Raw genomic sequence first — 27,740 nt, 5'->3', positions numbered from 1 at the left:
CACAACGCAGAGGGGCGGCCTGACTAGGCCGCCAATCACCGCTCCCGCCACCCCCCGCCCCCCGCCCCCCGCCCCGACCAGCCAGAGCCCCGGCCCCGGCCGACAGGGGGCGGGGGGCTCGGATTTAAAGACACACTCACCCGAGCCGCGTCCGGATCGGCGCCCAGAGCGCGGCTCCAGGCCCGGAGGGGATGGCTGGCCCCACCTTCCCGGCCCCGCTTCCTCCTTCCGCCCTCCCACCCAGCTCGGGAGGAAAAGTTTGGGGCGGGGGAGACTGCCTGGGAAGCCAGTTCCTCTTCCCTGGTCGTGAATTCGGTTCGTTCTGGAAGATACCCAAACCCGACCTCCCGCCTCCGGGCTGGAGAAAGAGGCCAGTGCGGTGGGCGCCACACCTCCTCCCGGGCACAGCCCCCCGGCCTGGCTTCCCTCGCCCCTCTCAGCCCTGTAAAGCCAGGAGGGCTTCCTGCGCTGTGCAGCCCGATCTAGGCGGTTGCCTTCTCTGGGCCTCAGCCACTCCGTGCATCTAGGGGCGAGCCCTCCTAGCCCAGGAAACCCAGTGAAACGCGCCCCTCAGCCCCCGGAGAAACTTGGAAGGGAAGGGGGTCCCCCTGTCCCCACCCCTGGGCTCCCGTGGGTGGCACGCGCAATCCCCGCCCCCAGGGGAGCGGGGTTGTCAGTGCGCGCCAGGCCCACCCGGGCCCAGCAGCCTCGCTCGCCCTCCCCTCGCACGCGCTCCCGTGGGCATCCACGTGCGTTCACTCTCCACCGCGGCTTCCTCTCCTTCCTCTCCGGAGTCGGGCTTTGTTGTGGTTGGTGAGTCACTTCCTCTTTCCGCTCCGTGCTCGGGAAATCCTTATTCCTCACCTGTCACTACCTGTCTCGCTCCCAGTCTGGATTAGAGCAGGAGCGGATGGAACCCAGGTTCCCCATAATGAGGGCAGCTCGGGCCTCACATCTGTCCAAAGTCGGGCCAGAAAGCTCCGGCTGGGAGAGGGGCCCTCAGTCCCCCTGAGCCCTGAGAAGTGGCTATCATTTGAGGTTCGTACCCGGTCCCCAGCACCTCGGTCTCACGTGCTCCACCCGGATGATTTTATGGGTTAAGTACTTTTACTACCCCTGTTATAGTGGATGAGGACACGGTGGCTTGCCCTTGGCTCCAGGCCTCCTTCCCTACCTAAGGTGTGCCAGGAGGAGAAGAGCAGAGAACGCCCAGGAGTGCTCTTGGGAAGCAGATCTGACCATCAGATCTAGGCTCAAACTGGCTCATGGTTTACCGGCCGTGTGGTCTGGAAAAAGTGGCATAGCTCTTTGATCTCCAAGTTCCTAATCAAAAGATGTCCTGTCCTCCCTCAAAGAGAGGTTGAGGAGCCAGGAAGCTGGGGGTGATGCCCTGGCCTACTGTGTGTCACATCGTAGGCTCCATCCTTGGAGACGGCTCCATCCTTGGAGACGGCTCCATCCTTGGAGACGGCTCCATCCTTGGAGACGGTTCCCTCCCTTCTTCCTCAGGCCATAACCCCATAACCCACCCCTCCTGCCATCCGACTCCCCAGCTGATGACCCGCCATCATGAGGAGGCTGTCCTCAGCCAGGACTGAGATAGGGCTGCACATACGCACTAGCATGTGCATGCACACATACATGCGTGCACATGCACACATATACATACACACATATACATACACACACTCACAGCTCCCCCCAGCCCACTGTCTAGCAGATGCTGGAGTACATGGCTGGCTATCTCTCTAGACTGAGCTCCTGGAGGACAAAACTCCATCTCTGGTCCCCAAAACAGTGCCTAGCACATCATCATTCACTCGTTTGTATCCACCATGCAATAGCAGCTGTTCTTGTTGAATCAGGCAGAAAAGCCCAGGGCAGAGATGTCCCCAGGAGAGCCAACAATCACAGCCCTTCTGGCTTTAACAGACAACCTTCGGGCTGAGCTGGTAGGCCCCAGAAGTAGAGGGCTGGGCCACGGTGGAACCTGGAAAGCAATCAGCTCTGTGCCTGTGTGAAGAACTCTGTGTAATAAGCCGGACCCCAGCAGCAGTTCATGAGCCATACTCTCCATTAGTGTGTGCTCCGTGATGTATCAAGCTCCCTCCCTCTCTCCTTTCCCTCCACCTTGTTTTTAGTAAAACTCTTCTTCTGAATCAGGAGGAGGAGGAGGAGGAGGAGGAGGAGGAGGAGGAGGAGGGAGGTGGAGGCGGAGGAGGGTAAAGGAGGAAGGAAGGAAGGAAGGAAGGAAGGAAGGAAGGAAGGAAGGAAGGGAGGAAGGAAGGAAGGAAGGAAGGGAGGAAGGGAGGAAGGGAGGAAGGGAGGAAGGGAGGAAGGGAGGAAGGGAGGAGGGAAGGAAGGAAGGAAGGAAGGAAGGAAGGAAGGAAGGAAGGAAGGAAAGGGAAGGGAAGGGAAAAGTAGAGGCCTGGGGTCTTTGAGGTGTCTCGGAGACAAACCACAGACTGCATCCAGACCACAGTGTCCAGCCTCATCAGCTCACCCCCAGTCCTGAGGCTCTGCCAATTCCTGTGTCTCTGGCTGCCTGCTGCCCATGGAGCTGGGGGTGCCCCCAACAACAAGAAAGCCTTCAGGACCAGATTTGCCCCACCATGGCCTGGGAGGGGGAGGGAGTTGCATATTGAGGGAGAGGAGAAAGAGGGACACAGAGCAGCCCTAGGTATACCCAAGAGAAGGCCCTCTCCCCGGCCCAGGGTGGAGGGAAGAACAGCTGGGCCAATTCTCTGCCCAAACTGTCACAGAAGCTCCTTGAGGCCCGGACGCTCAGAGCAGAAGCCCAAAGTCCCTGAGAGAGGAGCCATGGTCCCAGAACAGGACCTCCATCCACTCAGCCAGCACCCTACCAGCTTAACCACCACCCCACACCCCACATGCACAAGCACCCAAGAGACCACCTTATTGTCTAAAGAATGCCAGGGTCCTGTGTACAAAAGCGTGCTTATGTGTGCACACATATGTGCTTGCGGTGCTCATGTGTGGACTCACGTTTGCAAAGATGTAAATAAGGGAGCGCATGTTTGTGCAAGTGTCCAATAGGTGTGAAAGTGGACGTACAAATGAGCATGTGTGTATATGTGATGATGTGCCTCACACACACAAACCAACCTACTACAGTCCAAAGCCAGGCTGCTGCTGCAAGGAATAGTGAATAACCCCATCACTCATGCTTCCAGGAGAACTGCTGTGGCCGTCCACAGCCCCCTCTGCCCCAGCAAGCAAGGTGCTGGTGCTCCTGGGGGAGAGCTCCCAAGTTGGGTCCCTGCACAGAAAAATAACCTGTAGGGAACCCCCAGTTCCCTCGTGGCAATGCTCAAGCCAAGAAGTATTTCCTGACAGGCACAAATGACTCGCTGGAAGGCAGAGGAGCTGGGTTCAAACCAGCAAAGATGAGACTTGACAAAAGACGAGAAATAGACCCTACTGCTCTCTTCCGCTCCTTGTTCCCCACCAAGCCCGCCCCAGCTGAGGACACTGGGTCCGAGGAATGGACAGTGTCGGGGCAGGGAGCCAACCTGGCCTTGCTGCCCACAGCCACGGTATTGCCAAGAACTGGGGCCCACATAGGCCCTCCAGGTGGGTGTCTTGGAGCCTGCAGGCTTCCCCTGAGGCAGATGATCTCTGAGCCTCAGGTTTGCAAGCCTGCTGCCCAAGTCCCCACAGAGACCCACCTTCATCTGCCCTGGCTGCCTCGGGTCCTGCTGTAGCTGTCCTTCCAGGCCCGCTGCCCAGTCCCCAGGACCCAGCACCCCTCATTTATTCAGGCCCCTTCTGTGTGCAGTCCAGCTGCTTGAAGACACAGGCTTGGAGGAGGGCAGGGCTGCCCATGATCTCGCCTCAGCAACTTAACCACTATGTGACCCCCTCCCCGCAAAACATTACATTTCTCCAAGTCTCATTATTTTCATTTGTAAAACTATGTGACGAGCAGATCCTGCCTCCTGGGAATGTCTGGGGGATTAAGGGGCCCTGGCACTCAGCCAGAGCTCACTGGCACAACAGCTCTTGTTATTGTTACTGTTGTTGCCACCTGAACTCACACTCCGACCCAGCCCTGAACCTGCCAGGGCAGAGGGGTTCTCTGAGGCTGAGTTCCGGTTCCGCCTCCTCCGGGTAGTTTTCCTGGCTCACAGGGTCTGTCTGCGCTTGGACTCCTTCCCCCATTACCTCTGAGCAGGGCTCTTGGACCTGAGCACCCCTGCCGGGCGCAGAGTGTCTGTTCAGTAATTGGCATTATAATTAAAAGCAAGATTATTCCTTTTATCATCGGTTGTGCCCTCAGGCCCAAGGGTGACATCTGCCACCTCCCAAAGTCACACGTTGCTTTCAAACATTTTTGACCAAGAGTCAAAGTAAACAATACATTTTACATTGGACCACCAGGTCCACAGAGAAAAAAATGTGTGTGTGTTTCACACGCACACACACACACATTCGCGCATACGCACACACACACGCACGCACACGCACGCACATGCACACGCACACGCACACACACATGCTTAGCCTTACTGTGTGCGATGCGTCCTGATTCTGTCCTATCCTATTTCTTTTTGTTCTTGCTGATTGTGTTGCACAAAACCGATTTCACCTGTGACCTGCAGTCTGAAAATGCTCCACGAATGATGAGGTGCCCGAGAGCAGGGGGACCGCCCTCCCATCCCCAGCACCACGCAGTCCCTGCCCAGGAGATGAGGGAGGAGGGTGATTCTGTGTCCAGAACATCCTTCAAGTTCTAAAGGGAGTGCTCCATCAGAAGAAGAGAAAAAAGGGAGAAGGGCCTGGCTGGCATGGCTCCGTGGTTGAACATCGACCTATGAACCAGGGGGTCACAGTTCAATTGCCGGTCGGGACACATACCTGGGTTTCAGACTCGATCCCCAGTGTGAGCTCACTGGCACAACAGTGTGAGGCGTGCAGGAGGCAGCAAATCAATGATTCTCTCTCATCATTGATGTGTCTACCTCTCTCTCCCTCTCCCTTCCTCTCTGGAATCAATAAAAATAAAAAATATTTTTTTTTAAAGGGAGAAGGAATCCTGACTCATTCTTCATTCAACAAATAGTTCATTCATTCATCCGTCAGTCAACAAACATTAACAGAGCCCCTTCCATATTTCAAGCCCTGTTCTAGGCCCTGAGTGGTGAGCAGGCAGATGAGGTCCGACTTTCATAGAGCTGACATTTAATTGGGTGTGGGTGAGGGATATAATAAACAGGTAAACAAAAACAGATAATTTCTGCGTGATTCATGCTATGAAGAAGATAATACAACAGGATGATCTGGAATAGTGTACTGGTGGGGCTACTTTAGAAATGATGGAGGTCGCTGAGCCGCAGCTACCCCATCTATAAAAGGTAGCAACAGTGACATTTACCGGAGCATGTGGCTATGGGGCTTACATGGGGCAATGAGTTCAAAATGCAGCACCGCCCTTTATCGTCATCGTTATTAGATAAATAAGTACGATTGAAGATAGGCCGAGATAAGTCCCACAACGCATAAGATTGCATTGGGGCTCGGAAGAGGGTGAGGGGACAACGCTGCCGACAGCACGAACCCAGAACCCACGCATGTATGACTTGTCCCCGTGCCCATTCTCCTGGCTTGTCCCTCCCAGTCTGGCCCCAGCTCCCTACTCCCACTCCACCCCACAATTCGCCCAGCCCAGTTTGAGCTGTCCTTTCTTTAAAAGCCAGGGCACTGAAGGGTTGTCCTCCTTCTAGTGGGGTGTCCTAGACCACCTAGGGACAGATGCCTCCACACCCAGCAGCCTTCAGCACCCCAGCCAGGCCATGGTGAACCCCACCCCCCAATTGATGAGACCATGCCTGCCCAGGAACATGGGTACTGAATTCCGGCCAGACAGCAAGAGGCTAGAGCTCTGAAGCCCAGCCCTAGGGAAAGGCTGAGACGTCTGGGTCTGTCCATCTGGAGCCCAAAAGTCTCCAGGGCAGGACACTGTCTTCCGGTCCCACAGGGCTGTCAGAGAGAGAGTGAGTACCCCTGCTTCAGGGAGAGCTGTTTAAGTGTCCGAGTTCCAAGGGACATTCTTTAAGCACCTACTATGTGCCTGACCCTGGGCTCAGGGCCAAGATGAGCAAGAACCCACCTGCCCTAGGTGCTCACAGTCCTGTGGGAGAGGCAGATAAGCAAACTGTTTTAGAGTGATGTGTTTCCCTGGGGGAGGGGGAGGCAGGAAGTGAGGACAGGGTACTAGGGGAGTTGGAGGGAGGGGCACTCAGCCTGACCTTCCAGGTGGGTTCAGGGGGCAAGTGGATGTCCTGTGGGGGACCCGCCGACTCTAGCAATCACAGTGACACGTTCCAGCTTTGGCACCAGATAGACGTGAGTTTTAATTCAGTTCTGCCACTTCTATCTGTGTGACCCAAGGCAAGTCTCTGAGCCTGTTTCCACGTCTATAAAGTGGGGATAGTCATACCTACCTTGACAGACTTTTGAGATTAAATGAACCCTTGACCAATAGCTGTTGGACAGTTAGCTCAATACATAAAAGTGGTTGTGGCTACTGTCGTCATGGGAAGAGCCCTCTGAGGCTTTGTTCCTCGCCTTCCCCTCCTCTCGCCCCTCCCACCCCTAGCCAGCACTTGCACGGCGCCTCCTTAGAACAGCAGAGAATCCCCTGCCCCCACTGCTATCAGAAAGGAGCCCCAAGTGGCCTTCCGCTGGGTCTCACTGCAGAATCCCAGGCCCTGGACATTGGGAATAATGAGGCGGAGGGAGGAGGGAGTTGAGAGGGGGTCTGCCAAACCCTGCAGCAGGGAGACCATCCATCGCTGAATAAACAGGCTGTCACCCCTCTCCCTCCCACCCTGTCTCCTTTAAATAACCTAGATCTGTTGCCCAGTTGTCTCCAAGCAACACCACTCAGGCTCCCAAGGATGTCTCACTGTGACAGAGCCTTTTATGCAGATGCTGCAGGGGAGGTGGGGGCGGGGCAGGGGTCGAGGGAGCTGCAGAGGCCTTCCTGTGGCAAGCTCCTGGTCCCCGGGAACAGCGCTCGAGGCTGACCCTGCACCGAACGGTGGGCAGGGGGGTGGTGCTTTATTACCAGAAACATTCCAAGAGAGGTGGGGGGGATGGCGGGGGGTGGGGTGGGGGGGAGCTAGGCTTACAGAGAAGTCCCAGACTTCACGAAGCTTGGAACACACAGGAGCCAGCCAAGTGACTTGGAAAGATTGCTGGCCCACGGGTTGTTCTGTCCCAGCCAAGTCATCCACCCTCTCGGAACTTCAAAGAACGTTGGTGCTAGCAGATAGCCTCAGTGAGGAGAGGGACACCCGGGCACTCTGACAGTTTCCATCCAAGTGACACACGCACAGACTGTTGGCCTCAGCAATTCCGTTTCTAGGAAAGAAGCCTAGACACATACTTGCACAGGCACAAATGGACAAATGCACCAGATTAGTCCTGGTTTCCAATGGTGAGAGATTGGCTCGATAGTGCGATTTATCAGATCCACAGTTCCAGGCTCAGGGCTCCCAAACCCCTAGGAATTTCAAGGTGCTGAGAGCAACAAGAATTTCAAGTGGTGCCTTTTGCTATGTTAATGAAGTGACTTTTGAGTGGGGATCCTTGCTGAGAGGAGCCAGCCCAGTGGTTAGAGGATGGGAATGTTCAGTCCCACCCCCTGATTTCCAGGGAGGGGAGCGGGGCTGGAGGTTGAATCAATAGCCAATGATTGACTTAATCATGAGTAGGTAATGAAGCTTCCATGAACCCAAAAACAACAGCAGATTTCAGAACTTCTATGTTGGGGAAGCAGAAAGCTTCCACCAAGCCGGCCCCAAGTTCCAGGAAGATGAGCTCCTGCAGGCTGGACCTCGCCCTGTGGGTCTCTCCATCTGGCTGTGGGTTCCTGTATAAATCTCGGTAATCTAGAGCAAATGGGTTTTCCTGACTTCTGTTCTAGCAAATTCATCGAACCTCTGATTTGTAGCTGGCTGGCCAGTCAGAAGCACAGGCAAGAAGCCGGGCTTGCGACTGGCTTGTAAAGTGGGGGGGTGGTCTTGAGGGACTGAGCCCTGTGCCTGTGGAATCTGACTGTCTCTGGGAGGTGGTAGTGGTGCGTCTCTACATGGAGTTGAGTTTTCGGACACCCTCCTGGTATTGAGACTTGTTCATTGGTGTGAGGAAGGCTCCACACACAGGCTGGAACGGGGGCTGGGAACTCGTTCTCTTTTTCCTTTTTTTTTTTTTTCCATTACAGTTTACATTCAATATTATTTTGTACTGGTTTCCGGTGTACAGAATAGTGGTTAGACAATCATATACTTTAAAAAGTGTTCCTGGATATTCCCAGTACCACCTGCTGCCACACATAGTTACTACAATATTACTGACTCTATTCCCTACGCTGTACTTTACATCCCCATGACTGTTGTGTAACTGCCAATTTGTACTTCTTAATCCCTTCCCCTCTTTTACCCAATCCCCAGTCTCCCTTCCCTCTGGCAATCACCAGTCAGATCTCTGTGTCTATGAGTCTGTTTCAATTTTGTTCATTCGCTTATTTTGTTCTTTAGATTCCACATATAAATGAAATCATAAGGTATTTGTCTTTCTCTGACTGACTTATTTCAATGAGCTTAATACCCTCTAGGTCCATCCATGCTGTCACAAATGGTAAGGTTTCATTCTTTTTATGGCCAAATAATGTTCCATTTGATATATATGACAGCTCTTTTTATCCATTTGTCCACTGATGGGCAGTTGGGTTGCTTCCATATCTTGGCTGTTGTAAATAATGCTGCAATGGACATAGGGGTGCATATATTCTTTTGAATTAGTGTGTTGGGTTTCTTTGGGTAAATATCCAGAAGCGGCATCGCTGGGTCATAAGGCAGTTCCATTTTTAGTTTTTTGAGGAACCCCCATACTGTTTTCCTTAGTAGCTGCACCAACCTGCGTTCCCACCAACAGTGCATGAGGGCAGGAACCGTTTTCAATTGGAAAGAACTGGAAGATCTGTCAGTGGAGAGATGGTTGGCCAGATAAGCTATGAAACACCCAGAAACTGGAAATACCATGCGGCTATCTTACAACACCAGGCAGAGGTGAGTGGGCTGATGGAAAATGAACTGGAGAGCTGGACAGGGACAAGGACTGTCAGGGCAGCGCCATCCACTGGTCTCTAGGGAAATGGATTAGTGATGGACTCTTGTCCAGTGACACCCAACAATCGAGAGGTGCACAGAGAAACGGAAGGAGCATGGAAACACAGTGTCCTGGGATAAAAGTCATCAATAGAGCTAGATTAGCCATATAACAGCACCGAGGTCCAGCAGCAACACTACACACAAAAAAGTGGCATCGCTTTTTAAAATGAGGATATGTACAATATGTACAAGCATTTATCAAACACACGCATGGTGTCTATAAGAAAAAGAAATGAGATGAAGCAAAATAAAACAAAGAGAAAAACCCTAGAGAAAGGCCTCTCATGTATTGATGACAATGATGAGGAGGATGTGCTATGGATTAAGGAACATTATTTACTCAGCTCTGCAGCTGAGGAAAGCAGAGAGGAGCCAGGAGAGGAGATGGCAGGACAGAGTCTCTAAACTTCTAGCGCTTTAGGAGCTGTGAAAAGGGAGGATCTATGTAACTTACACAAATACCACAGTGACTGTCTCTAAAGAACAAGTAAGATGCCGAGACCGGTTTGGCTCAGTGGATAGAGCGTCGGCCTGCGGACTGAAGGGTCCCGGGTTCGATTCCGGTCAAGGGCATGTACCTGGGTTGCGGGCACATCCCCAGTGGGAGATGTGCAGGAGGCGGCTGGTCGATGTTTCTCTCTCATCGATGTTTCTAACTCTCTATCTCTCTCCCTTCCTCTCTGTAAAAAATCAATAAAATATATTTAAAAAAAAAAGAACAAGTAAGAAACCAGGAACATTAGTTGTCTCCAGGGAGCGGGTGGCTGGGGCTCAGGCAGAGGGAAACTTTTCACTGTGTCCCTTCTTGTGCATGTGAATTTGTTCCCGGTGGATGTGTTATCTATTTTTTAGTAATTAACTTGTGTACACATGGCCAGTCTCTAGAAGGCCACGGAAGACACTGGGAAGGGGATGGGGGAGGGAAGCCGGCTTGCTTCCCACTCACTATCCTTCTGCACAGTGGGATTTGTTACCCTGGGCATCGATGGCATATTCCAATCCGCCCAGGGACAGGAGCTCACTCCCAAGGGAGACTTCCCTGCAGAACTGCTGGGTGTTAGGATGTCCTTACTCCTCCTGACGTGGCCCTGACATCCACTTCCCAGTCACTCTCCTCAGTCCCCAGCTGGCCCTGCTCCCCCAGCCATGGGACCACCAGGGCACATGTATGCATGTACGCTCCCTTTCAAATATTTGGGAAGTGCCATCTCATACCCCACCCCCAGGCCTCTCCAACTCAATATCCCCAGGGCTTTCAAAGGACTGTGGGAACCTCCAGGACCAACAGAGGCCTTCACTATTATTCTGTCAGCAGACACCCTGGGGGTCCTTTTCCCAAGGGGGTCAAGAAGAGAATGAAGGCCTTTTTTCTCTCCTCACTCAGCACCCTGCCTACCCCCCAGGAAGCTGGTCCCTTGGCTCTGACTTCACACCTAGCTGACATTTGACAATTAGAAAGTTGTAGACAAGTCTCCTAGGACCTGGCCTCCCACCCCCCCGACTCCACTCACCTCCAAACCTGTCACCTCCTCTACTTCAAGTCTCTGAAGGGGGTGCAGCAAGCTGGTGCTAACAGGAGACAATGAAGCATTGAAGATGCCCACTGTTTTGTAGGGAGACAGGGAGAGGCCGGGGGGGGGGGGGGGGGGGGGCTGTCAGGAAGGAAGCATACCCCTGTGCAGGGGATCAGAAAGGCCCAAAGGGTCTTGGAGGTGAGCATGCTAATTCTCCTGCTCAGGGGCCCTGGTTTTGAGACAGGCCAGGACAAGTGGAACAGGGAAACGGAGGCAGCAGCTGACCAAACTGACAGAGCAATTTACAGCAGACGCAGACGGTCGGTCGCCTTCCTAGATAACATCTAGGCCTCAGTGGTATTTCAGCTCCAGGCCCAGAACAGCTGCAAAACCAGGTGGGCGACGCCAGGACCAGCTGCAGTGAATAAGGAAGCCCGGCCCTGGCACCAGCCAATCGGCGAGACCACAGCCCTGGAGGAGCACACCTGGAAACAGATGAATGTTCTGCTGAAACCCTCCGCTGAGGCCTCCCCTAAGATTCCCGCCCAAGAGAAAGAGATAAAGCTTCAAGACAAAGGGCCAGCGAGTGCCTTCTCTCTGGGGAGCAGCCCCTGCCATTCCCTTTCCTCTCTTCTTCCCCCACAGGCCTGCGTCTCCTAAACCCTAAAGGACCTCACGAGACTTGCAACCAGGGGAGCAATGGGCAGCGTCCCCAAGGCCCCCTTTTGTCTGTCTTCCCAGAGAGCCAGGGCAGCCCAGCCTAGGCTCTCCTGTGGCTTCTTCTGCGCTAAGCCCTCTTGTCCCACTGTCCCCAGCTTTAATCAACGTTCCCTCATAGTCACCTGGACTCGTGTTGTGGAAGTTCTCCTGCACCAAGTCAAGAACCCACACACAGCCGGCCGGCCCAGGGCCAGGTCCCCCTCACCAGGAGCAGCTTCTCCTTTTCTCACGCTGCTCCACATGCTCTCACCTTCCCCACAGCTCCCCCAGGTCCCTCAGGGAGGCTGCCCCACATGCCCCTCCCCACACCACTATTCAAAAAGCCTCCACAGTGTGTTTTCTGCGTTTCATCTGGGAAAGATGAAGAATTGGAGATGGATGGTGGTAAGCGCTGCACAACAATGTGAATGTGCTCAATGCCGCTGACTGTAAACTGAAAAGCGGTTAAAATGGTCAGTTTTATGTTATGTGTATTTTATCACCATTAAAAAAATAAGACAACCCACAGAATGGAGAAAATAATTGCCCCTCCCCCACACACATACATGCACACGCATACACACACGGTCGCGCGCGCACACACATGCGCGCGCGCGCACACACATGCACATACACACATGCACACACACACATGACAAGCCGCCCCAAGAAGCCCCAGGTGGGCCAAGGTCCAGTTCTGAGTACAAGACCAGTTTGTGGGAGGCAGAGACCCCAAAAGAGGCCAGGAGACCCCCAGTTCCAACCCCTTCAGAGCTAGAAGGTACCAGAGGCACAGAGAGGCAGCGTCTGGCCCAAGATCACAGAGCCAGTTAACCACGAAGCTGGGGCTTCAGGCGCAGGGAACTGACCCAACCCTGAACTGCCCCAGAGAAGAAAAAGGCCAGTTGGGGGGCTGGCAGGGTTTCAAAACCACTGCTCCTCCCTGCTGCTTCCCATCCTGCCAGGGACCCCTCAAGTGTCTCATTCCCCACAGGTTCTGCCCTGGCACGTGGAGCCTTCACCCGTCCCCGGGGCAGCATGGCATGGTGGGGTCAGGCTTTAGAATCAGACAGGCCTGTCTGAGTCCTGACTCCGCCTCCGTAAATATGTTTCTTAGACGAGGCCCCTCATCTGTAAAAGGGCCATAATACTAGCTAATTTGTGGGATTCTTTTGAGGATTATAGCAAATGACATAGTACCCATGGAGGGCCTGAAATGCAGTAGGTGCTCAAAAAGTATTCTCTCTTCTTTTCCTTCCACCTCGCACAGTGTCCCCCCTCAGTCCCTGATGGCCTGGGTAACCGGGGGGTAAGTCCATTCCCTTCTCTGGGCCTGTTTCCCCACCGGATAAATGAAAGGGTAGAGCTAGCTGACCCTCCACCAGCACATACAACATCAAAGTGCATATGTACTTCGTGAGGCAGGATAGAGGCCATGGGCAAGGATGTTCTTAGCTGCATGATTCAGAACAGCCAAAAACTTGGAGATAACGCAAATGTCCACCAAGAGAAGAGTGGACAAAGAAACTGTGGAATGGTGCCACAACGGAACACATCCCAGCAACTAAAATGAGTGAACTACCCACATAGGCAAGGCCATGGGTAAATATCACAGACTGATCAGTGGGAAAAGCCAGATGCAAGTCAGAACATAGGATAAGATTCCATCATTTGGATGAAGTCCTAGGACAGGCCAAACAAACCTGTGATGATCAAGGTCACAGGAGTGGTCACCCCTGGGTGAGGGAACCTTCTGGGGTGCTGGGGATGGTCTATCTCTTGATCTGGGTAGAGTTACTCGGACATAGATACCTGTGAGAATTCATCAAGTTGTGACCTTAAGATTAGTGCACTTTACTGTATGTATCAGCATCCCCTTCACCCACTATGTTCCAGCCTAACTCCTTTCAGTTCTTCAAACTGGCCAACTGGGGTCCCTCCTCAGTGTCCTTGCTCTTGCTGGTCCCTCTTTCTAGAATGCTCTTCCTCCACATCTTCCTTCCTTTGAGGTTTTTGCTCAAATGTCACCTCTTTGGAGAGGCCTTCCTGGCCACCCCCATATGACACAGCCACCCGTTCTCTCGCTATTGCATCACCCTTTTATAATTCTCAGCACAGCACTCATCATTATCTGATGTTGTCCTTGCTCTGTTTGCTTGTCTGTTTATTGTCTTTCTCCCCTACTTGGATGTCAGCTCGTGAAAGCAGGAACATGTCTATCTGGGTTGAAATCTTGGCTGCACCTAGAGCTATGGCTGACATACAGTAGGTAGCAAATAAAATGTTTGTGGATGAATAAGCCATCTCTAGAGCAGATGAGATTATGTCTCAAAACTTTACTCTCTTGAAGGTGGTGAGAAGGAACTCCCTTTTATTTATTCATTCACCCCATAAACATGCAAGGCCTGCTATGTGCTGAGCACAATCTTGAGAGGTTCACTGTGGGCAGAGGAGAGATTTTTCTAGCAGAATGTGAGGAATAGGCAAAAAGGGCATGTGCCCAGAGCTAGGGGAACACCCAGAAGTGAGCGGCTGGCTCAGCCTCCCAGTTCCTAGGGCAGGGAGACTGCATTTGGCTCTGGGTGTGGCCACAACTCCAAGCCAGCTGAATGTCTGGGCAGCAGAAGGCCCTGGGCCTGGGCAGGAAGCCACCCCTTCTAAAAAGCCAGAGAGCTCAGCCAAGAGCAACCACTGTTCCTGCCTGCAGGCCTGGTCACCTGCTGCCATGGAAACCTGTCCTGCCAAGCCAGTGGCACCGAGTGCAGGAAACGCAGCGCCAGGAAGATGGCAGGGCCTGTGCCAGACTCTCCTGTCCTGGTGAGGGAGGCACCTTGCCTGCCTGAGCTGCAGCTGAGTGAGTTGTGTGTTGTTCCTGCCGTTTTCCTGTGGGTGTGCATGTGCACACCATGCCCAAGCCAGGGCAACCCCACATCTGGGGTTCAGGGTTCCAGAGGGTTAAGAATTGTTCAATAATAAAAGCTGTCATTCACTGACCATTTACTACACGCCAGGTACCATTCTAAATACTTTTCATGTATTTCCTCATTCCAGTCTCATAACAACCCTAGTCGGCAGGCCCTGCTCTCGCCTTTACAGAGGAGAAAAAGGAGGCACAGTTGGTTAAGTCACTTGCCCAAAGCCTCACAGCTAGTAAGCAACAGAGCCAGGATGAGAACCTGAGCGATCGGGCTCCAGAGCCTCAACGCCAACCACCAGAAGGGAGTCACTTCATTTTCCCACTTGTGATTTGGTTCTGAACTCTGAACAGGCACCAAAGAAATGGATTAGATCTCGTCTCTGGTTTCAAGTGGCCACTAGCCCCTGCAGGCAATGCTGGTAAAAATGACCATGATGTGGAACCACACGTTTCAACGGAGAGAAGTACGTGGGCCCTGTGGGACAGGGAGGCAAAGAGGCCAGCCTGGCTCCGCCCTGCCCTTTGAACCTCCAACTGGGGCTCCGGGATGGAGGTGGGAGCTGTCCTGGTATCTGAGGATTGATGAAGTTCTGCCCTGGGGGTCCACCTGCTGGACAGATGTAGGAGGACAGCCTCTTCCCACAGCAGGTATTTCTCGGGTGCCCGCTCTGTGCTAAGGGCAGGGATGCAGAGCAACACAGGAGGTAAATGCTAAACCCGGCACGTTGCACTGACAGTCTGGTGGAGGAGGCAGGCAGGAACCAAGAGCTCACAGGTAAAGATGTAACTATGGCTGAGGATAAGTGCTCTGAAGGAAGAATACAGGGTGCCCTGAGGGTGTGTGAAAACAGGTCATCTTTAGACGGGGCAGTGCCAGTGCGGGAGACTCCTCTCCAAGGAGGTCAGACTTAAGTGAAGATTAAAGGCTGAACAGGGGTGCGCCAGGCAGAGCGGGAGAAAGGGCATTCCAGACAGAGGGGATGGTGGGGACAAAGGCCGTGAGTGGAAACAGGCTCACCACGTCTCAGGAACGGAAAGAAGGCTGCTGTACCTGGGCGGCACCGAGGCCAGGCCAGGGCTTCCGGAGCCTGTACTCAACCCTAAAGGCAATGGCGGCTCTGAGGGCTTTACTGGGGGACGTGCGGCAGGCCCATCTAGGGCAGCAGCTCCTGTGGGTGGGAACGGACATGGGGAGGGGAGCAGGGTGGAGGCAGGAAGACCAGCAGGGAGACCACGTAGTTGTCCAGGTGAAACAATGGTGGCTGGGAGCCCAGGAGATGGAGAGGGGCAGATGCGTTCCAGAGAACGACTTTGGAAGCAGAATCCACAGGGCGAGTACTGGATTGGATGTTGGGGTGTTGTGGGGGAGAAGAAATCAGGATGTCAGGTTGGCGTAACTGGGCAGAGGGAGCAGCCTGCGTGAAGTGGGAGCGCTGGGCAAGGAACACATAAAGAGCTCAGTCTGGAGGCGGGAGCTCAAGATGCCCCAGTGGGAGCACAAGGGAGATGCACAGGGGGCAGTTGATTAGGGCCTCCGGCTCAGAGGAATGGTCTTGGATAGAGAAAGGCAGGCACCATTTTGAAGCCTCAGTGGGGTGAGACCTTCCAGGAGAAGAGCTCAGAGGGAGGGGGAAGGGAAGGAGAGAAGACAGAGCAGGAGTGGCGCACAGGGGAGGGGGAGGAGGCTGAGAGAACGGAGCTCGGAGCAAGAGCTGCCAGGGAGGTAGGAGGAAAGCTTGGTGGCTCAGAAGCCAAGAGGTAGGGGAACATTTAAACTGTGTCAAAGGCTCTGTGAGGTCAATTAGGGCTAGAACCAATTTGGCAACTGGGAGTGTCCCACAGCCCAAGCTGGGGCAGGTCCACGGCGGGTTGGGGCGAAGAGTGACTGGGAGTCAGGGAGTGTGGGGGGCATCGCCGTGGGCGATCTGGCTGTGAGAAGATGCTGCACTAGAAGGGGGGAGGATGGCTGTATTGACAGGTATCAGGGCACAGTGGTGAGCCTCGATGGGGACAGGGGACATGGGGAGGGCTGGGAAACACAGGCAAGGCTCCAGGACCTGTCAGCTTTCCAGAGCCTCTTTCTTCTGTTCCTTCCACTTTCGCCCTGGTTTCTGCAGTCAACCCTGTAATAACACTCTCATGAGGGAAACTGAGCCCAGAGCGGAGCGGAGGTCACACGAGAGCTCTGCCCAAGCGGTCTGCTTCCATGGCAGGCAAAGGGCGGGGGTGTGTGCCAGGCTGCGTGGAGCCTCCGGAAGCCAAGAATCCTGCTGAGGTCACTGGGCCCCTTGACCTGGTCTGGATGCCCTCTCTCCCTGCCAGGCCTACCCAGCCAGGCCCCCTGCGTTCCCCCACCTGCACCCACCCAGGCTGTGGTGGGGCCCAGCCGGCAGGCCAGGTCCTCAGGAGATAGCTTATTATGGGACCGGAGCCTCATTGGGGGGCAGGGCTTTTATTTTTTAAAATGTATTTTTATTGATCTCATTGATTTCAGAGAGGAAGGAAGAGGGAAAGAGAAAGAAAAACATAAATGATGAGAGAGAATCATTGATCGGCTGCTGCTTCCTGCACGCTCCCCACTGGGGATCGAGCCTGAAGCCTGGGCGTGTGCCCTTGACCGGAATCCAACCTGGGACCTGTCGGTCGGCAGGCCAGCACTCTATCTACCGAGCCAAACCGGCCAGGGCGGGACAGGGCTTTTAAAGGAAAGAATACAAAAATACAAATAGGAATTTGGCTGGGGCCTTGGAAGTGTCTGAACGGAACCGATGCTTCATTAGCCTCAGGTAACTCTGGCTGTGGTTGTCATGGCATCACCCCAGGTACCCACCTGTAGAGCTGCGTGTAGTATGTGAGATAACTGTGCAAAGTGTGTGTGGCCCTCTCTCTCGGGTGAGCTCTGACACACTGGCCGGGCTACTGTGACCGGGCTCCCCTGGGGTGGAGGGAAAGGAACTCTGCTCTCCCTGAGCCCAGGGCCCTGGGTATCAAAGCACCTTTGAGGACAAAAAGGCCGCAGTGGGGTGTGTGGCCCTCCCCAGAGCCAGCCGGGCACCAAGCGGGGGCGGGTGGGGGGGGGGCGGGTAGATGGCCCTGAACTTCATCCTCCATCCCCCACAGTCCACACAGTCCACCCCTCCCCACCGACAGCAGGAGAATTAGGCTCTTGGACAGAGAGAGGCCCAGAGGAGCCGGGATAGGAAGGAGGGGCCGCATCCAGCTGAGCCCAGAGCCCTGACCACCCGACCCAGGGGGGGCTCACCCCTTGTTGCGCCGCGGTTCACGTCCGGGACCAGTGACGGGACCGCTGCGCCAGGGAGCTGCCCGCGAGGCTGCGCCCAGGGGTGTGCACGGCAGACACGTGGACACCCACCCCCACGGGGCGCTCAGCGGGCCTGGGAGGGGGCGACCCGCCGCGCTGGGGTCTGTGACCACGCCCCGCGCGCCGGCCGGAGACACTCACCGCCTCTCGCCGCCCGTCCTCTCCGCTCCGGCCCTCGCCGCCCCGTACTCTCTGTCCCGGTCCTCTCCGTCCCGGTCCTCCCGCCGCGTCTGCTCTGCCGCTGGCGGCTGGCGGAGTGGCCTGGTCGCGGGCCGCGCTTTCCCACGGGGGCGGGAGCCTGGGCCTGGCCAGGGCCCTGCGCAACTGCCAGGCGAGCTCACCTCCCAGCCGGCGTCCTCCTGCCATTCTGCAAGCCTCCCCATGCTGTGCCGCGAAGCGCCCGGTGGCCGGCGGAACTGGGCCCCGGTCCTCCTCTCCCCCCACATCCAGTTAAGATCCTTCTCCGCAGAGGAGAAAGCAAAGCCAGGGGCAGGCTCAAGGGCAAGACGTTGACTCCAGGTCCAGTGCTCCCTTCCTTTGCCTCGGCCACCTGCAAGGTGACCGCCAGCCTTCCCGAGGCAAGCCAGCTCTGTGATCAGAAAAGCACCCTTTCGGCCCCATTGTTAGCACCTGTTGCACCCCGGCCCTGCGCGCAGGTCCAGAGGACACTTCTGCCCCCAAAGCTCATGGTCTAACAGCGGTTCTCAACCTGTGGGTCGCGCGACCCCTTTGGTGGTCGAATGACCCTTTCACAGGAGTCGCCTAAGACCATCCTGCATATCAGATATTTACATGACGATTCATAACAGTAGCAACATTACAGTTATGAAGTAGCAACAACATGGTTGGGTCACAACATGAGGAGCTGTATTTAAAGGGCCAGAAGGTTGAGAACCACTGGTAGGAGGAGGTGGGTGATAGGGGCAAGATGCAAGAGCCCTGCGAGAGGGGCCGATTGGGCTGGAGAAATCCAGGCTGGCTTCCTGCCCACCCCGCAACCACAGGCCTAACTGGTACTAACTTAAACCAACACCCTGCCCTCTCTGCCCTGGGGGAGTTTCCTCCGCCAGGCTCCCCAACGGAGCTCCCCTCTAAATCTGTCCCGAGTCCCTCCAGGCCTTCCCAGGGCAGCTCAGGACCTGAGGCAGGTCCAGGCAGGAAAGGGTCATGTGATCTCAGATCTCACCCGTGGGACAGGAACAGGGTTCTGAGGGATGCAGTCCACAGGGAGGACGGGAAAGGGGAGCTGAGGGAGGGGGTGGGAGTGGGGAGGGCAAGGGTGCTGGCAGCCAGAAGTAGGCTGGGAAGGGAGCTGGGCTGGGGTCTCCCCTGAGAGGGAAATTAATGTGGACAAGACTGAAGCTGGGGGTGCAGAGCCTCCTCAGACCTCATAGCCCTTGTCCCCTGGCTCCAAAACAGCAGACGGGGTTGTCAGAGGGGTGTCAGTTGTCAGGTGGAGGTGACTGGGGCAAGAGACGGGGGAAGGATGATTGATGTGTGCCCTGGCCGGTGTGGCTCAGTTGGTTGAGTGTAATCCTCTGCATGGAGAGGTCTTGGGTTTAATTCTGGTCAGGGCTCATATCCCGGCTGGCTGCGGGCTTGACTTGCTGGCTTGATCACCCCGTTGGGGAGCATGTGGACAGCCAATCCATATATCTCTCTCATCCATGTCTCTCTCTCATCCATGTTTCTCTCTCTCTCTTCACCTGCCGTTCTCTCTCTCTCTCTCTCTCAAATCAATAAAAATAGCTCTAGCTGATTTTGCTCAGTGGATAGAGAGTCAGCCTGCAAACCAAAGGGCCCTGGGTTCGATTCCAGTCAAGGGCATGTATCTTGGTTGCAGGCTCCTTTCCGGCCCAGGCCCTGGTCAGGGCTCGTGCAGGAGGCAACCAATTGATGTATTTCTCTCACATTGATGTTTCTCTCCGTCTTTTCCTCTCTCTTCTACTCTCCCTAAAAATCAATGGAAAAATATCCTTGGGTGAGGATTAACTCCCCCACCCCCCAATCAATAAAAACATCTTTTCCAAAATAAAATACTTTTAAAAAGATTGATTGGTATATGAGGGATGGATGTGAAAGCCATAGGATATGGGGGCAGGGGGCGGGGGGACGACTTGTGATTTTATAGCATCTCGAATCATGAGGACATTATCTCAACATTAGCCTCCCCAGTCCCTGTTCCCCAAAGATGTGAGCATGATAAGTGGGAAAGCAGGTACAGTGCTACTTCCTGAACCTGGAGGTTGCCCTCAAACCAGAGTCTGAAGAGAAAACCACATTACCCTGGGTCTTCTTCGCTGTTTGTCCCTTCCTGAATGATGGGGTGGAGAATGAGGGTTAGAGTCCCAAGAGACCTGGGCTTCAATTCTAGCTCAGCTGCTGAATGCCAACTTGACCCTGGGCAAGTATTTATGCAGTTCAAGCCTCAGTTTTTTCATCAGTAAAATGGGAACAATTATACGTATAGAACATGATGTGAACGGAGCTCCTTGGAGTTGTGCATGAGGCATGTGTCCGAAGCACTCGGCATTATGCCTGGCATAAAATTGGTATCAGCTGGCCTCCAACATGTTTTTCCATCTATGAAATGGACACACATTTGGCACAGGCCCCACCTCACCCCTACTTCCCATGTGTCCATAGGTTTTCTTAGTAGCCATAGAATGAAAGGCTCTGAGGGTAGGTGTTGGGTGGGAATGTATTCAAGCAGCTCCCATTGAATTATCTGCTCCCTGAAGACTCCTCCTGCCCCATCGGGTCTCTGGTTAATCATATTAACTCTGCAGGGCTTCCTGCATACCCACCAGGTATGTGCATCTCCTCCCGACCCACCCCCCAAGCTGCCTTTGAAGTCTGGGGCCCTTTGATGTGAGTGGGGGGATGAACCAGTCTGGGCTCCTGCCAACCCTACCAGTCGGTGGCTAACAGGGCACAGGGCTTGAGGAGTTTGGAGATATAAGCCCCACCCACCCTGCCTGAGTCACCCCAAGCGCAGGCTTTGGAGTCAGACTCCCTGGGCCCAAATCTCAGCATTGCTGTTAACTGACTGTGTGACCCTGAGCAAGTCACCAGCCTCTCAGTCTCAGACATCACATCCTAGAAGCCAACAGAAGCACCTACCTCACGGGCTTGTGGAAAGCCAGAGAGAGAGAATAAAAGAGAAAAGACTCCCTGGAAGGGCAGGGACTTTTGGGTCCCCCTCCCGGCCCCCCGAATCTATAGACTCTAAGACTTTCGTGTCCCAAAGGTCTTAGTGCGCTTTTAAGTAGAAGTGTATTCTATTAAGTTTGCTTCTATTTCACAAGAATAAATGCTACGAACTTACAAAGAACATCAAAGTTTAATTATCTAAATTTCTTGAATGCTTATCAGTTTTATGAATTTTGAATAATTTTACATCTTGACAAGTTTATTCTATTACGTTCAGTTTTACAACTGGAGTAAGGTGTAAGGTACAGTGGACACATAACAACTGTCCCAGGCTCAGTTGGGTCATCAAACTCCAGCTCAGTTTCAGCATCGGTGACTCTCGGTGGAGAAAGATGGGAGGCAAGAGGTGGGGGACAGGGTGGCTGGCTGGGCTGTGGGAATCTCTGAGAAGCTTCTGGGGTGGGAGGAGAGGGCATCCTCCCGGTGGTCTCTTTGTTTGTTTCCCAGGCCAGGCTGAGCTTTCACCTCCTGACCCTGTGGGAAGCACACTGGGCCTGGGCTCCACCCGGGAGGGGCCGAGCAGGGCAGTCTGACCATGGGGGCTGGAGAGAGCATGAGATTCAGTCAGATGGGGCCCTACCAGCTGTACCATCTCAGGCCAGTCACTCTCTCCAAGGTGACACAGCCCCTGCAAGGATCAGGAGAGAGAAGGGAGGTGACAGGGTAGCATAAGCAAAGTGCATAGAAGGCTCAATAACATGAATCGTGTTCATATGTAGCCAGGAGCACTTGAAAAACATTTTCTGTTGATGTCACGACATCAGCATGCCAAACCAGATGTACTGAGCATTTATGAAGCGCCTACTATGTACCCATGTGCTCAGAAGAGTGAAGTGGAGAACTTGAAAATGCAAGAAGCTGGTGATTTGCAGGGTCTACATCCCTTTGGTGGCCATTGGATCAAGAAGCACTTCCTCTGTCCTTGCCTTCTTACCTCTGTGGCTCCCCCCCACCCAGGACCCCCTAGTTCAGGAACAGGGTTAAATGTATTTATTCATTCAACAAATATGTACTCCACATGTGTATAAAAAACTGTGCCAAGCACCCGGGGTTCAGTGATGAATGAACAGACAGAGAATCTGGCTTAAGTCTAGTGCTGGGAAAGGGAGACAGGCAAAAAATAAGCAAATACACTAAAGAAAACAAGTTAACATCTGACTGTGGAAGTGCCGTGGAAGAAACGAGCAGGGTGATGTGATCGAGTGCAGGGATCGATGTAGCTGGGGACGTGGGGAAAGGCACCTCTGTGCAGGGAGGTGATAGATGACTGTGTTGGGACATGGGAGTATCAGTCTGGGTTCCAAAGGCAGAATGACTTAGGGTCCAGCACAGTTTTGCCACTTGCTGGGTGTTCCATCTTGGGCAAGCTGGTTAACCCCTCTGAGCCTCAGTTTCCTCACCTGTAAAATGGGAGTAAATATACAATCTGCTTCATAGGATAGATAGGATGGGTACATTAGCTAAAACAAGCACATTATGGTAAGCACTTGTTAAGTAATAGATTATTTCTATCTCATCCAGCCTGGGCCAGGTACCCACAAGCCATGGGGTTAGTCCCCGTGGAGAAGGACAACAGGGTGGACCCAACCCAAACACTCCCCAGTCTGGGTTTCCAAACAGTCCAGAGTATCTTTCTCTCACATGTAGCAGGGTCTCACACTCATGTGTTTTTAGGGCCAGGCAAAGGGGCACAACAAGTTAAGGAGTGGTGGGGACTGTGGCACATTTTAGAGAACAGACCCTGCCTAAAGGAAGCAGCTACTGCTCAGCCATAGGGACTGTTGGCCATGTTGAAATGAGGGCCTAGACCTCTCCGTTTCTCAAATGATAAGGGGGGAACGATGTTATGCAAAATCTTAAGCATTTTCAGTATTGGCAACTTACATAAAAACTTTTCAAACTATTGCTGGGGGCATGGTTTTGCAACCTCCATTCACCAAGGCCAGCACACAAGCCCAGCAGCAGGCCTGCTGGTGGAAAACTCCTAGGGGCTCAAGGACCTCCACCGATCAACAAAGAATGGCTGGGACCAGAGCCTGAATGGGGAGGGGAGAAAGAGGAGGGAGACCGTGTGAGGAAGCTTCATGGAAGAGGAGACCCTTGAGCTGGATTGTCTAAGGGGCAAAATCATTCTGGGCAAAGGAAGAACAACTTTGAACTTTGGGGAAGGGTAGATGTTTCCATGGGGCTAGAGTGCATTTAGGGTACAACGGGATTGTGAGGGGGGTGGGGTTGTAGATCACAGAAAGTGTGTGCCCAGTCTAACCAGTACCTCTCAGCTCTGGGTGTCAGCCTCCATGACTCATAGCAAGCGATGGTCAGTTATAAACCAGGGGCTTGGACTTTGGAGAGGAACAAGTCAGGAGTACTTCCTGTCTCTGGGGAGCTACAGTCTGATGGTGGCCACTGAAGACAGTTTGGGCAAATACTCTACAAGGCTTTATTTAAAAGAGGGCTCTACCAAATTGCTGGGGAGCTAGTGACAGGTTTGTGGAAGAGATGACTTTTAAGCTGTGTATTGATAGGTGAGTAGGAGTTTCCCAGAGGGATAAAGTGGAACCGGCAGGAGGCTGTATGCAGAAGAAGAAGCGTGTGAAATGCACAGGTGTTGGGAACCTGCTTCAGGTATATGGAGTTCATTCAATCACTCGACAAACACTTGAGTTTCTGTGTGCCAGGGGCTGTGCTAGGCACTGGAGGGCGCAATAAAGCAGGTGCTCTGTACCCTCACAAAGCTTATGCTATTTAATTTCTCCGCACCTCAGTTTCCCCATCTCTGAAATGCTTTACGTGCCTCACAGAGCCTTATTGAGGGGTGAAGAGGATCACGTGGCTAACATATTTGTGAAGACAGCCGGGGTCACACTGGTAAATAGGAAATGCTCATTAAATATTTGCAGGACTGAAATGGCTTCTTGCCTTGACTCTCTGATAATCTAGCTCTTGGAGTTAACCTGTCATAGACGCAAGAGACAAGCAGGTTCATTCAATGAAGGAATACACACACTTTTTACTTACAGCATGCCCGTCAAGTAGATACTATTCTTTATCTCCGTTTCACAGTGGGGGAAGCAGAGGCTGCAAGATGCTAAGAGACTAGTCTCATATGCCCAGGTAGCAATAGAGGAGGCTCCAGGTTCTGCTTCCTGGAGGCCTGACCTCAGAGCCCCAGCACTTAAACAGGACACATATTGCTACTCATGTCAAGGTGGCCTGATGGAAAGCATTTGAGAACTCTGAGGGACTTTGCCCCCCTCCCTCCAGCCAGCTGGGATGGCCCTCAGGGTTATCTCCCAGGTCAGGGAGTCTGTGGATCAGTCTGTCTGGGGCAGGGACGTGAGAAGGCGTCATTCCCTTCCTGGGAAGAAGGCACTTCTGGTCCTGCTTGTAGGAAACACATCTGGATGAATAAATGCGTTAAAAAAAATTAGAAGGATGACTGTTCGCCTCTGTCCTGGGGAGGCGACAGAGACTCGGGTTCTTCCAGGAGAAAGTTCAGAGACGGATGAGCTTCGACAGAGTTACTCTTGCTGGTCAAAGAGTAATTCCAGGCCTCAGCGTGGCTCTGGGCCAATACACATCAGAATGAGTTCTGTCTCTGGCTCCTGGACCCTGGGAAAGGCGGGACTGTTATTTGAGAGTTGTTTCTTTAAGCCCTAGTACAAGGCACATGTCTTCCTCCCATCTGTGGGGAAGGGATAGGGCTAAAAGCACAGGTTTGGTTAACAAGTGGTCCTTCCCTTCTCATACTGGCTGCTTCCTGTTGTAAGTTTTGTGACCTTGAACAAGGTACCCTGGTTCCCTCTGAACCTCTGTTTACTCATCTCTGAAGTGGGGACAATGATAAAATCAATGCAACGATTAGTAAAGTGTCTATTGCATTAGGGGCTCAATAAATATTAACTCTTGTTCTCTGATGGGTCAACAAAAATTGTTGATTTTCAGATTGTCCAGCTTTTTCTTGTGAGGATAAGAGTGATAATTTACAAGCTCTTACAGAGTTGAAAATGGAAGTCCAATGTGTGTTTAGGGATTCTATATATATTCTAATATGTTTGCTTTATTTATTTGTATATTAAAATATTTTCTTTCAATAAGGTAGTAACTTTTGTGATTAGCATTTATTTTAACCGAAACATTTACTGAGCATCTACTATGTGCTACATAGTGCAAAGGACACAGGATGAATAAAGCTTTAGCCTTAATTTCAAGAATCTTCTGGTCTAGCATGGGAAGTAGATATATCATCCTTTTCCTTCCTCCCCCAATCTTGGTGGGTAAACTGCTCTGTGCTGATGTCCCTATTTAAACAGGGACCACCTGGATTCTAGGACATGAGGGGACTTGGGAGATCTGGGGTTTTGGGAGGCATACCTCTGTCTTGCTATGCGCCCCTCCCCTGTGTTGTCATTCTTGGTCCCCATGTCCTTGTCAGGGGCTCCCACAGCAATAACCACAATCCATCATTCTTTTTTATTGGTATATTCATTACCTGGGTTAGGTTGCCTTCTCCCTCTGAGGAGGGGTCTGATGTAGAGGACTGGGGCTGACAGCACCCAGCCAGCAAGCCCCCAGGCTGGAGGAGTTGGGTGACAACCACACTAATATCCAAATGCATAAAGCTTTACAAATACACCAGGTTTTGGAGCCTGCAAAGCATTTTAGGACTTGTTTCATTTACTCTCCATGAAAGGAGGTATCCCCAGTCATGCTTTACACGCGAGGAGACTGAACAGGGAGAGGTGGTTTCCAAACCACAACTAGAACCCCAGCTCACCCAGGTTCTCAAAGTTGTCTGATAGGAATCACAGGGGTGCCTGGCCAGTGTGGCGCAGTGGTTGAGGGTTGATCTTTGAAACAGGAGGCTTGATTCCCTGTGAGGGCACATGCCTTGTGGGGCATGCAGGAGGCAGCCGATCCATGATTCTCTCTCTGGATTGGCTGGATGTTTCTATCTCTCTATCCCTCCCTCTTCCTCTCTAAAATCAATAAAAATGTATTTTTTTAAAAAAAATGATTACGGGAGTGCTTGCTAAAATGTAGAAAAAGCCCTCTCTTCAAATTATAATTCTTTTTTTAAAAAATATTTTATTGATTTTTTTACAGAGAGGAAGGGAGAGAGATAGTTAGAAACATCAATGAGAGAGAAACATCGATCAGCTGCCTCCTGCACATTCCCTACTGGAGATGTGCCCGCAACCAAGGTACATGCCCTTCACCAGAATCGAACCCGGGACCTTTCAGTCCACAGGCCAACGCTCTATCCACTGAGCCAAACCGGTTACGGCAAATTATAATTCTTAAGGTCTGGACTGGGCCTCAGGAATCAATAGTTTAACAAACACTCCCAGTGATACTTTTCTTCAGGCAAGTCCAGACACAGTGCGATTCATTGACTTATTTACTTAGCAAAGGTTTATTGGGTTCCAGCTGTGATCCGCACTGTGGGGAGAGCACATGAACACGCCAGTCCCCAGCCTTAAGGAGCTAGCTGTCGGCTGGCTGAGCAGATTGTCAGGGTCCAGGTCTGCGCAGGTCTGCCACCCAGGTCTGCCCTAGGCCAGGTCCCTTCCTGCTGGGTGGGACTGGCTTCCGCCTCACACAGGGCTGGAGCCTGCTGGGCCTCCTTCCACTGTCTAACACTTGCGCGGGGCTGAGCCTGTGGTTCTAGGGAGCTGGAGGCAACCTGTGAGAGACACCAAGGTGTGTGTGGCACACAGTGTTTCAGTAAATGCTAACCAACTGCTAATGTGCTTGTTGGCTAGAAAAGGACATGGGGGAGGGGACCCCTCCTATGTGGAGGAAGGCAGTTCAAACCTGACCTGGGGTAGGGATTTACATTTCTTTAAAGGCAGTTCCAGCCGGGATCTGATTTAGCACCTGGAGGGGAGCCAGGCAAGAATCTCGTTTGAGCTGATGAGGAAAGCAGGGCCCCCGAGAGCCAGAAGTGAGAGGTGCCGAGCTAAAACCCAGGTCTCCTGAGGGATCTGCCAGGGCAGACAGCGACTGCAGGCCTGACTATCACCGTTCTCCTGAGGTCACCCGGCGATGTGTGCCTGTGAAGGGGAGAGCCTGATGCCACCACAGGCACGGAGGGGGCCAGGATCACCCGTCAGCTGGGCTCGGGTCCAGCTTCAGCTGAACACATTCCTTTTTCCGATGGAGAAGTCGGTCTTCATGCTGGTGGCTCCTGCCCGCTGCCTTTCCCAGGAGAGCACTTACAAATTCGAAGCAGGACCCTGTGGGTCTTGGTCTGGAGCTCACCTTCTTTGTTCCAGCAACTCTGAGGACCCAGCCGTTTATCCCAGGCTGACCCTCTGGATGGGCCCTGCCAGATATAGGCTGGGGTGCTCCCAGAGGCCATCTGGACAGCGTCAGGGAAGGCTGCGTGGGCCAGGCTGGGCTGAACATCACAGACCCCTGTGGGTCCACACCCTTTTGTGGACCAGGGTCCACCGCCATTCCCTACCTGCTCCTTGTTGAGCCAGACATAACATCTGGAGGCTGGAGCGACAGGAAAGGGCAGGGATCCCAAGTGAGTAGAGCAGGGAAGCCACAATTCTGACCTGGGAGTTTGCAGGCGACAAGCCTGCTATGTCTAGGAAGTAACACCTAGAGTGCCAGGGTGCCCAGACCTGGCCAACTAGATGGTCCATGGACCTTTAGGTTCCTCGGGGGGCTTGGTGGGCCTCCTCCCTACCAGGCTCAGGCCCCGCCCTCCGGAGTAGGGGATCTCTCTGGGGGACACCCCCCGGGGTGTGTGTGGGGGGCGTGTATAAGATCTTAAAGCTTCCTCCAGGGAGGTAGGGCGGGGCTGGGCGGCTAGGAAGACCCAGGATATAAGGGCCAGGCTCTGCTTCCCGCCCGGCCAGCCCACC

The 27,740-nt window shown here is 53.3% G+C and overlaps 1 protein-coding gene across 2 annotated transcripts in view; it reads right to left on the bottom strand.

Moving 5' to 3' along the window:
* PALD1 (phosphatase domain containing paladin 1) overlaps positions 1-17,865 on the bottom strand; it is an 83,730-nt gene extending 65,865 nt beyond the window's left edge. Inside the window, exon 1 of one of the 2 annotated variants that reach the window (XM_070432913.1) lies at positions 17,791-17,865. The gene's annotated coding sequence lies outside the window, so the exon portion shown is untranslated. Of the gene's footprint in view, positions 1-140; positions 238-17,790 lie in introns of those variants that run through there. The other variant, XM_070432912.1, reaches the window with a different exon arrangement.
* Positions 17,866-27,740: the final 9,875 nt, after the last annotated feature.

The sequence above is a fragment of the Myotis yumanensis genome, unplaced genomic scaffold (assembly GCF_028538775.1).
Source record: "Myotis yumanensis isolate MYYU_CA2020_CCGP unplaced genomic scaffold, mMyoYum1.0.hap1 SCAF_13, whole genome shotgun sequence".
Classification (NCBI taxonomy): domain Eukaryota; kingdom Metazoa; phylum Chordata; class Mammalia; order Chiroptera; family Vespertilionidae; genus Myotis; species Myotis yumanensis.
The sequence above is the reverse complement of the archived record's forward strand: the minus strand, read 5'-3'. Positions and strand labels throughout refer to the sequence as shown.